The 12,500-nt window shown below is 37.2% G+C and overlaps 1 long non-coding RNA gene across 1 annotated transcript in view; it reads left to right on the top strand.

Annotated features, from left to right (window-relative positions):
• Positions 1-12,500, top strand: part of LOC136845788 (uncharacterized) — a 236,683-nt gene that overhangs the window by 700 nt on the left and 223,483 nt on the right. The window contains exon 1 of the long non-coding RNA XR_010855258.1: positions 1-554. This exon is cut by the window's left edge and continues 700 nt beyond it. This is a non-coding gene — a long non-coding RNA (uncharacterized lncRNA). The remainder of the gene's footprint in view (positions 555-12,500) is intronic.

Genomic DNA, 12,500 nt, shown 5'->3' with positions numbered 1-12,500 from the left:
CCTTGTTACCTTCAATTGCTGTGGAAGAGTTGTCTGAGGGAGGAACAGCAAGAAAAGGTCTGAAAGGAAGGAATGCCTACACCAGGAAAATAAGATGGGTTGTTCTCGAGTGTGTCAATGAAAACACAACTTCTGCCACCTTTTCCAGCCAAACACCTTGATTGGATGGATGTCAGCCATACTGATTTCGCAGTGTTGAAGCTAAAATATTACAGCAAGTCACAACACTTGAGAGCGCCTCAGGAAACCTCTTGTTGATGGAAAGCAAGTTGGAAATGATGTCTCTCGCCTTGAACAAAAACAGCATAGTTGAAAAATAACTGTGGCTCCCAGCTCCAAACTCTGTGACGGCGACTGGCTCTGTTCCGCCATTGGCTTACAGCAGGCTATGCAATATCCCTATCCTTCTGTCATCTCAGCGTACTATAAACGCTAATTGTGGCGTAAGTCTCTTTAACATGGCCGTCCTCGCCCAACTCCTAGCCTGTCTATGAGTTAATGTAACTGACTACTCTACCAAGATAATAAGCAAGAAAAGAATTACTCAGATTTTGGTGAGTAAAACTGTATTTTGCCATTTTCCATTTTTTCAGTAGTGATTATTTTTTCTGCCTTATTCAACATTATCCTCATTATTAATCATTATTCACAAGTCTGTATGGATTATGATTAACATATGCATGTTAATTAATGTTTCGTAGCTATGTGTGACATAAATTTTTTGAAAATATTTAGTTATTTTAGACCCATTACCATTAACTTCATCATTAATCGTTAGTCACAAACTTGTTAGAATTATTGATAACATACGGTACACCATGGCATTTTTATGAATGCTTAGTAACTGAGTGACTATTTTTTGGACATTTTTTATTTTTTTGAAGAAAAAGGATTGGTGGGGGCGGGGGAAGGTTTGGAGCGCAATTTTATCCCTATTCCATAAGTCATTTCCATAAGTCATTGTAACACAACGTAAGTTAATGCAAACAATAGCTTTGTGATTTTATACCGCAGAGACCTGATAGAAACATTTTAGGGCATACGGGGGGAACTGAGGCAAAAGAAAAAAAATGGAGATACTGCACATTTTTGCAAATACAAAAACTACTCAATCTTTTTTTTTTCAAAAATTGATAAACAGGCATAATTCACATAGAATTTTTTCAATTTAAAGAAAGATGTAAGGTCTTAAAGTTATAAATAACGATGTTATCGCGATTTGAAAGCCGTTCATTTGCAGTCACGATTGATCCAGTTTTTTAAAAACAAGTCTCTCGAGTGATGCACTCAAATATAAAAAAAATGTAAATAGAAAGGAAGTGAGGGACTCAAATATAAACAAATATTAATATAAAGAAAGTGATGGATAAAAAAAAAAAAAAAAAAAAAAAAAAAAAAAAAATATATATATATATATATATATATATATATATACACACACATAAATATATACATACATAAGTATACACACATATATGTTTATTTATATATATATGTATATTTATATGTGCATATACATTATATATATACTGTATATGTATACATATACTGTATATATATATATATATATATATATATATATATATATATATATATATATAGAGAGAGAGAGAGAGAGAGAGAGAGAGAGAGAGAGAGAGAGAGAGAGCAAATCCCTATTTATTCCGTTCAAGAAACAATAGCTCCATTACCTCCCTTGAGACGCACAGGACTCCCTTGGCTCTTTAACAGTTATGGCGTTACTACGTTGGTGCGTTGCCCAGGGCAACTTCGAGGGAGTTTCCCATGGACACGCATGCGCACCCCATCGGACCAAAAGGCCTATAATGGTCGTCTAATGTTCCTAGATTCATGTGACGGGATGGCTCCCACGGTTGAAGGTTTCTCTGGTTCCCTGGGCACCGTGGCTCACAGGCGATTCGTCTTCTTATGAATTGGACTTAAAACTTTTTTTTTTTTTAACTTTCTTTGTATTTTATTTTTTTCTGTGTGGTGCTGTACTATGGAATCCCATTAAAGGGCGAGTTTTCGGTCAGTATTTTCTACTTTGGTGAAATAATAATAATAATAATAATAATATTATTATTGCTGCTTCAGCTGCATTTATTTTGTAGAAGACTTTTTCTATTTTCCTTATTGCGGACTTCTCTTCAGTGGAGGTGCGTGCTAACAGCTCGCCTATATTTGTCATTTCATGGGGGAAAAGTCAAAATCTGGATTCTGCTTCTTTATATATTCTATACAGTTAGTTATATACAATTGTTGCCGCGACGCGTTTCGACAGACTCTTCTGTCATTCTCCAGCGGGAGCTAGTAGAGGACTGGCAGATTGTTGTTGTTGTTTTAGATTTAGCTGGCCTTGTGCCAGCACGGGCTCTTGCTTCTAGAGCAGCCCGTAACTATATGTTGATGATGAGTCTGTGAGATGGGTAGGTTAATGAAAACTTTATTATGATACATGAAAGTGATTTTGGTGGGGTGAAAATTTGAAATGAAAAGGTTTAACAGGCAAGGTTGCAACCTCTTTGAACCCTAAGGTACCCATCAGATGAGGATAAAATACGATAGCAGTGAGTGTTGGCTAGTGGGAGGCCAACAGATGGAAAAAGGAAGAATTGAGTAGTAGGCACAGGTAGCTAGTATGCTAGTTGGTGGTGATCCAAAGCCATATTCCTTGTCCGGTCCTAATTCTTGTGTCTGTATGTGTTTTGTGTATTTGTTGGGTGTTGATTGTGATGGATGGAATGATAGGGGAAGGGTGATTTCTAAAGTCAGTATTTAGAGATGAGTGGTATGGATTTTTATTTGTTGTCTGGGTCGAGTCTGTTGAGTCTGATTTAAGAATAGGGAAGGAGGGTGGGTGGTTTAAGGTATGGATTCTTGAGTTATCTTGGTGGTGGGTAGGAGCATAGGAAGCCTGCAAATTCATGGATGTTTGTCAGTATGTGCTTTGTTATTTGGGTAGCTGTTCTTTCATTACCTTCATAACTTGTTCTTAGCTGTTCTGTTTCTGTACAGTCAAGAAGGTAGTGTTCCAGGGTTCTTCTGGGATTGTTTCACAGTACTTGCATGGTTGAGGATTGTCTACTATTCTTTGCCATGTGCACAGGTATCCTAGCCTTAGCCGATGGATTATGACTGCTAGGGCCCGTGACATGTCTTTGGTTATATTGTGTGGTTTTAGGTTTACAGTGTCTATGTACCACTTGGCGGTTTTTGAACCACCGAAAACAGCTCTTCTGACTTTGCTTTCTTCCTGTAGTTGGCAGTGTGCTGCTGCCTTGTTTTTCAGTTGTGTGAGTGAGGGGCTGATTTTGATACTAACGTTGGTGTGTAGCAACCCACTTTTTGCTAGAGAATCTGCTTCTTCGTTTCCTTGGATTCCCATGGCTCGGAATCCAGTTTAATCTTCATCACCAGATCATAAGAACCGCCGCACCCGTGATCTGGTGATGAAGAATAACCCCTCTCCGCCAGCAAGAGAACCCCTCAAGCAGAAGTGATCTGGTGATGAAGAATAACCCCTCTCCGCCAGCAAGAGAACCCCTCAAGCAGAAGTGATCTGGTGATGAAGAATAACCCCTCTCCGCCAGCAAGAGAACCCCTCAAGCAGAAGAACGTGGTCTACCAATTTGTATGTCCTGTCCGAGGATGCCCCGGCGCTTATATTGGAATGACCACGATGCGTCTGTCAAAAGGATCTCCTGCCACGCCCAGGAGGGTGCCATCATGAACCACGCCCGTGCTACTCACAATATTTCCATCTCCCGCGACAGTATTATACAAAATATAAGTATAATCGGGAGAGCCGCCGACCCTCGACGTCTGCGCCTGCTAGAGGCGCTCCTCATTGCCGAGAGAAAACCAACAATGAATACGACGCAGGAGGCATCGCTCCTACCCACGAATTTAAGAAGAATAATGCAGAACACCCACCAAATCCAACGAATACCTGAAAACGACAACCTGAAAATGGAGATGGCCCTGATGAGCGAGGCGCCCTTCGAGACAATCCCCCGACTACGACAGAAAGAGTAGATAATGACATCATTCATCCGCAGCCCAATAGCAGCCAAACTACCGATGATGTCAGCCGGCATGACATCACGCAACGGCAGGCCAATGGGAACGCTGGAATGAATGACATTCCCAGGTTGCGAAGATCTGTCAGGATCGAGCTTCGCCACAGAAATTTGGCTTGAAGTTCGCTGACTGCAACCAATCAGAATTCGCCATCCATGACCCCCCGCTGAAGCCCGTGTATAAATTCAGAAGGACCTATGCAATCTGCCAGTCCTCTACTAGCTCCCGCTGAGAATGACAGAAGAGTCTGTCGAAACGCGTCGCGGCAACAATTGTATATAACTAACTGTATAGAATATATAAAGAAGCAGAATCCAGATTTTGACTTTTCCCCCATGAAATGACAAATATAGGCGAGCTGTTAGCACGCACCTCCACTGACGAGAAGTCCGCAATAAGGAAAATAGAAAAGTCTTCTACAAAATAAATGCAGCTGAAGCAGCAATAATATTCAATAGAACCTGTTTGAAAGAGGGTCTGCTGCCAAATTATAATAATAATAATAATAATATTATTATTATTATTATTATTATTATTATTAATACAAGGCTGGTAATGATTATCATATTAGCTCGAGATATACAGTCGATTTAAAAAATTTCTTATTTCACAGACTATCATGCCGGGAATAATATTACGAGACGCGGCTTATGCTGTTTAAAAGAAAAGTAAGATGTGGACCCAAATGTAATTAATGTAAGACATTTTTTAGTCTAACTGTCCAACTTGATCTATCTGCGAATGTTTAATTGATGCAGCAATCAAGAACGCAGTCATTCATAGGCAACTCATAAGGTCCACTTTAGTAGCTGTATTTTTTATATATAAACTTGGCAGACAATTTTATAGATAGAGTTGTTCATTCTGTAAATAGCCTGTCGCTAGAGATCAGGGATTTTTGGGAAACCATCAGCAGAAGACTTAAACGCTCCATTATAAGTCTCAAGTCTTGGTGTATACCACATCAGCCGTAGATTGTCTTTATACCGTTTAGGAGGAGTTCCTATCATTATCGTAAATGCTCCCACGTACTATGGGAACTGAGCAAGTTCTGGGACTTGGCTATAGTAGACATATCACGCCTAGAGGTTATTATAATATGATTACTCTGAAAATGTAGCCAGGAGGGCAATATGCCAGTGCTCTCAATATCAAGGTTAGGTCATGGAAATTGACTTACCCGCTCTAGTCTCCACAAAATGTCGCCGTTGCTGTCCTGGTGTTCCCGTGGCATGTGGAGGGGAAGGAGAGGAGACGGGTATAAAAGTCTTTGCTGGCACTCTTCCTCTTACGACAAAAGAACATTAGTTGTTATCTAAACTACCTGCGGCCAGGAGAGAATCACAGCGGATAATAAAATGTGGCAAAGGCTAACTATTAAGAACCGGATTTGCTCTTTATTCATCAGACGTTGATCATTGATCTTAATTTGGAATAACAACCATTGTTTCAAAGTTACTGATAAAGGTAATGACAAAAAAAAAAAAAATATAGGACTCTCTAGTACGTGTTTTAACTTACACAAACACTCACACACACATACACACACACACACACACACATATATATATATATATATATATATATATATATATATATATATATATATATATATATATATATATATATATATATATATGTATGTTTGTGTATGTGTGTGTGTCTGTGTATGTATCAATATATATATACAGTATATATGTGTGTGTGTGTGTGTGTGTGTGTGTGTGTGTATGACGCTTTTATGACTGTCATATAGTTATACAACAATTCTCTGAATGTGAGTTATGACTCTTAGCATTTTTAGTCGAACTCCTAATTGCCAGTGGCTGCAACTGGTTTTGCCTTGAAATAGAATGGACCATGCAAAATAATTTTAGTCATTATCTTCTACATTACAGGTTGAAATTCAAAACATGACAAAAATGCCTTTCCTCTCCCATTTAGTACTTCGTATCTAGCATTGTGTATCGATAAGAGTAACATTTTAACAACACTAATGCATACAAAAAAGTATGCTTATAATGCAATCGTTTACCTACTTGAGTTTCTTGTATTTTTCTTTTCCTTTTCACATTTTATAAAATCTTCTCTTTTTTATGCTCATTACCATACAATTCTTTTTTGATTTGCTAACATCGCTGAGGCTCATAAGATAAACTGCATTATCTATCTCTCCGACATTCAGTCACAAATTATTTTCAAAAGACTATAGTAGGATGTCACTGTTATTCCTTATATTTATCGATGCCTGAATTTTCCTTTCAAAATTTATAGAGCAATATCCAAGTCTTATAATTTCTTTCATGATTGGCATCATACTAATTCCGAGTAAATCTAGCTGTCTTTTTTTTTTTAACACGTAATACATTAAGCTGGGCAGTATACGTTTGTTCTCAGAATTTGATAAACAGCAGGGGGAACAAGAAAAGTAGCAGAAATGTTCATAAAATATCATCTTGTGAATAACGATAACGGTGACAGTCTTACCTATTACAGGTGATTCGTTGCAGTCTTCGTCGTGCACGTGCATGCTAAGACCCTTGCCCTTTGCTCTCTTAGACCCTTACCTTAGAATCAGTGACGGATGATACTCACCATATAAAAATAAAAATCTCAAACACTCCTTAAGTAAGCTGCAGAGGAAGAAACAAAGTTCTGATAAAGTAAGATACAGCCTCCGGAAAGTATGTACCTTGGTAGAAAAGGTTAAATTCAGAAGTCGCTCTGGAACTCCATTAAATGAGAAGAGATCACAGACGTATCTGAAGAATCCGGGACCGAATATGAAAAACATATAACGTTTTCTTCAACCACACAGCCATGCCATATGAAGCAGATTCTAAAATCTATAAAGATGAAAAATGGCATCATAGCCCAAAGCTTTAGTGCAAAATCAACACTTTAATCCCGGGCCATGCAAAAATTCAGACCAGGAGGCGGTCACTTGCTGTGTTGAGGTTGGCCATGTAATCTGGATTAAAAGCATATAAACCGTCCTCTGTTGAGTGATATATGTGTGATCGTGGGAGACACCTGGCGGTGAGAGTGACTAATAGCGCTATGATGACCGAGTTATTGCAGATCTCGCATTGTGGTGGTTTTCTCATTTTTTCCAGGCCAGCCTATGCAAGGATGTAACGTCGAAAGTCTCCGGGAAAAGTTCTGGGTCGTAAGCTCTGGATTAAGGGGGGAAAAAAAGAAGGAAAGAAAAAAAGAGGTGTGGGGTCATCTTTCGCCCTCCCCTTCCTTCCTGCAATTGCAAATGGGGTATTGGTGAAAGGCCCCTGCAACAAGAGTGGCCGCAACACTCGTAAATAAAGCCCGGAGAGGAGTTTAGTGAGCCGTAAATGATACCCTGAAACCTTCCCCCTATTTTTATTTTTTTTATTTGTCCTCTTTGGTTTCTCGGTTTTCCTTCCCCGCCCCTCCTAGCAGCGAGTTCATTTACATAAGAACCGTAGTTTTCATCCACTAGAAAAATGACCTTAAATGATAGAGTGATAATGCGCTTATCCATTTTTTTTCCCGAAGTTTTGGATAGAATTTACGATCCTGGTTAACTTAATAACATCACCTTTCCCAGGCAGCGCCATTCAGGCGAAATTCTGCGGCAGAGATTAGAAAAGGATTCTGCAGTCAAATTACTCGAGTCTTTGGCCGTCTTCGTCCCAAGATAGTAAACCTCGGCTGAGGAAGTCGTCTTCATAAAAATGGCATTAACAGCTCTCTCTCTCTCTCTCTCTCTCTCTCTCTCTCTCTCTCTCTCTCTCTCTATACACATTTTCTGATTTTTTGTTGTGTAGAACGAAGCTAATCCAAGGGAAAATCAATATCATAAAATTAATGAATGAATTTACTGTAACGAAATCCCTCCCCCTTTTTTTTCCTCGTTCTATCTTTCTCCCTTTTCAAGAATAATGGCTTATAAAATCTACTGGTCATTGATGAAAAATTTTAACTATCCCACGCCTGCTTTTTGTAATCTTATTTTACTTTACTATCCCACGCCTGCTCTTTGTAATCTTATTTTACTATCTTGTATATATATATATATATATATACCAGTATAATTTATTATCGAATTTACTGTACTTTGAGAGTTAATTATACCCCAGGGAATATAAGTGATAAGTGCACCTGCCTTTGTCAGGATTCGAACCTAGGTCTTGGGTTCAGATACAGCTATGAGTAGTCGACTTTGACCTTTCGGTTATCAAGAGAATGGTCGTAGCACATTCTCTTCTTACTTATGATTCCCCTTGGGTGTAAGTTATTCTTAAGGTATAGTGAATTAGATTTTAAACAATATTTGTCTTAATATTTGTGTCTAAAAAAGTCTCGCGTTTATTTGACAAAATAAAAACTCATTTATCCGGCTATCTCTCTCTCTCTCTCTCTCTCTCTCTCTCTCTCTCTCTAATATCTATATATATATATATATATATATATATATATATATATATATATACACACACACACACACACACACACACATATATATATATATATATATATATATATATATATATATATATATATATATATATATATATATATATATAATCAGAGGAAGACGGACGAAAACCACACATCACTAGGCTGTCTTATTTATTTTATAGGCAACGTTTCGTAATTATTTACAGAATTACATCCTCAGTGCTTTGCATAAGAAAAGATAAAAATCAATTATAAGTACAGTCTTAGAATACATTTAAAATGTTACAGAGTAAGAATGAAATAAATAAAAATAAAAACACAACCAACCTAGGGGTGAGACAGTAAAGGCCTGTCCACACTAGGAAACATTGTTTGGAAACAAAGTTTGCAAACTCTATGAAAACAGTTTCTTCGGAACTGTTTGTAAACAGTTTGCAAACCGTTTTCAAACATCTTGGAAACTGTTTGCAAACAATGTTTCCTGTCCAGACCTCAGTTGTCGTCAGGACGCCTGCTGGTGCAGTAGCCTCTGTATTTTACTTGGCAGTTGTAATGCACTCGAGGAGGGGGATAAAAGAAAGAAGAAGAGATGGGTGAGGAAGTTTTTAGAAAAAGGAACATGTCATGCTGACTTGCTTCTGGCGTGTATGTATATGTACATATACATATATACATATGTATAAGTATGAATGTTTAAGTGTATATATGTAATTATATATACACATACATATATACACGTATACATATATATGTACATTATACATGTGTGTATATATATATATATATATATATATATATATATATATATATATATATATATATATATACATACATATATACATACAGAAACACTAAATGTTTTCCATTCTGGATGGGAAAGAAATATAAGGTAAAAAGTGTTTGCAAACGGTTTGCAAACAGTTTGTAAACTTTGTTTCCAAACAGTTTCCAAACTGTTTGCAAACTGTTTGCAAACAGTTTGCAAACTTTGTTTCCAAACAATGTTTCCTAGCGTGGACAGGCCTCTAAGGAACTAAATGGAAGGAAACCACCACAGTAAGAAGTTAAGCTAAATACAATTGACTAGCAGATGTATGATATTTAAGGATGGTACAAGTTTTTTTATAAATAACGGCTCTAAGATGGTTAAATCTTTGTTCTCAATGTAGGTTTTACATTGTTTTGAGTGATTCCTGATATTGGAGTGCCCTGGCTATAAAATGAATAAGACAGCATAGTGATGTGTGGTTTTAGTCCGTCTTCCTCTGAATATGTTTCCTGTAGTGTTTCACTGTGCCCTGTATCACTATATATATATATATATATATATATATATATATATATATATATATATATATATATATATATATATATATATATATATATGTGCGTGTGTGTGTGTATGTATATATATATTTTATTTATATTTGTCTTAATATTTGTGATTATCACAAAGCCTTTCTTTTATGTAACAACAATTCTCTCTCTCTCTCTCTCTCTCTCTCTCTCTCTCTCTCTCTCTCTCTCTCTCTCTCTCTCTCTCTCTATATATATATATATATATATATATATATATATACATATGTATATGTATATAGGCTATATATATATTTATATTCCTATAAACAAACGTAATATTTTCTTTCAAGGCCTAAGTAGATGGTAACTACATTATCGCGTGAAGGTCCTCAAAGTCCTTCCGATGCTCAGAGAGAGAGAGAGAGAGAGAGAGAGAGAGAGAGAGAGAGAGAGAGAGAGAGAGAGAGTGGTAGGGAGGGGCGGGTTTTGGCTGATGAAATTAGTCTGTAAGTTGATCGACAAACTAAATTCAATAGAAAAGAGCGGAACGGGAAGGACTCATTAAGTCTCAGTTTTTCCTTTGTAAAAAGACTTGTTTATTAATGTCCAATGAAAATAATTTCCTATTGGTATTCTACCTCATGACTCGCTTTCCAACACACAAAACTCGATTGAAAAGTACACTGACGGGCCCCACAGTTTGTCAGGCTATAATGAGTAGAGCTGTAAGGTAAGGAAGATTTACTCACATCATTCATCACAAGTTTACTGTTGTCGGTAGCCTTTGCTGCTTTGTCTCTTGTTGTATGTACACGCCAGTAAATAAAACTCCATTGTTTATATCCTCGCATATATATATCCGCGTTCCTAGCTCCCTTAAACAAACTAGCTCTCATTTGCGTATCTTGTTTACTGATGCTTATCCAATTCAGCATATAGATCGGCAAGGTACAACAGGTAGATCTGTAAGTGACGCACCCGCAATTTATATTCGGGGCCATTGCGGTAGGCTTCGTGGATGGTGTCTAATAATTTATGTTCGTGAGCCAGATTTGTTTACTTACCAACTTTATCCATTCCCTCCGTTGTAATATTTCCATCGCCGCGACATACCTTGATTGAATGGTTTTCTAAATGCGTTACTTGCATGAATTTGTGCGTTAGATATTTATGCATCCTTTGTCACATGTACGACAGTGTATTTTGATAACGAGAATTTAGAGTTGAATATGTGTTTATCTGTTTTATATGTCCCTCGGCACAATCTCATAACAAAGAAGAGACATCATTCATCGCGATTTGTCAAGTTAGTTGATTGGCACTCAGAATTATAACGTTTTAGGTTATTCATTCTCTAACAGAAACAGAGGGAAGTTCGCTCTAATTTGACGCTCTTCGTGATTCATATTGACTACTGGAAATTTTATTGCAAAACTCCATGACAAAAGTAAACGTATTCCAAATCATTCAGAGATAAAATGTTTCCCTTGTGTATTTGCTGCCAAAATCGCAAAGCTCCCAATCATCTTAAATAATTGTTATTTTTGCCATCAGACTTGCACAGAAGTTTGAGACAAATCGACAGTGAACAGATGGTATAATAATATCAGTTAAATGCCTGAAGAAGTTTAGGTATCCTGCTCTGAATGTGTTCAGAGTATAATGTTAATGATTACCTTTTGAAGAAAGATGACTGTTATGATTGTGAATGCTGCCAAACAGAACATATCGGTTCATTCTATGGAACTATTTTTGTAATGTAAAATTCATGCTCAAGAAATAGCAACGCCAACCTGACAGTAATTTGTCTTACACTCGTGATAGTATTCCTTGATTTGCGTGAGCTGGAAGAGTGGGCTCGTACGAAATATGAAGAAATAATATTATCCTGCGACTGCACTATATATTAAAGTCAGACTGAACTGTTTTCTTAAGATATTTAACATTTCAATCCTTGAAGGGAACCAAGGAAAAAGGAACATTTGAAAAACATTACCATTGCCTCTTAAATCATCAGTATCATGGCATTTTTATCACATCTCGCCTTTGCTAATGATATGCTAAGTCTTTAATTTAAAGACGTGCTGATCTAGCTGCTTCCTGTAGGTTTCCATTTGCATATAAGAAATGATTTCATTATGCGACAAAAAAGCTGTTTTGGTTTATAAATTACTGTATACATTATTATATTGTTTATATACATTGTCAGTGTTAAAGCAACGCGCAATAGTTCCAGGTGATTCATCCATTTAATTTACAGTCTCCACTTGCCGTTTCCACCAGGCATAATTGCAAATCGAGTTTCTCGATCATTACTAACAACTGGATATATCTAAAACACTTGTTGGTCTGTGTGGGACACGCGTACAGTCGCTATTCCAAGTGTTTTGTTTAATAGCGTTGGATAAAAAGCAAGGTCGTAATTTGTCTAGCATGTAAATTGGCTTTCTAACCTGGCCACGTATAAATATGCTGAGGCAGTGCCGTGTATGAATACGTGACGGGAACATTTGTCCCCGGGTGATGGCAATACATACTTTATGACTGGCACGAGTAACTGTATTAAACCGAACACCTGTCTTACGGCCTGCTCTATGAGCAAGAGCCCGTGCTGGCATAAAGCCAGCATAATCAAAAACAACAGAACACCTGTCAAGATGATGACGCATACGAGACGCTTA

Source organism: Macrobrachium rosenbergii, chromosome 14, assembly GCF_040412425.1.
Source record: "Macrobrachium rosenbergii isolate ZJJX-2024 chromosome 14, ASM4041242v1, whole genome shotgun sequence".
Taxonomy (NCBI): domain Eukaryota; kingdom Metazoa; phylum Arthropoda; class Malacostraca; order Decapoda; family Palaemonidae; genus Macrobrachium; species Macrobrachium rosenbergii.
Note: the sequence above shows the minus strand (reverse complement) of the source record. Positions and strands in the feature narration are given on the sequence as shown.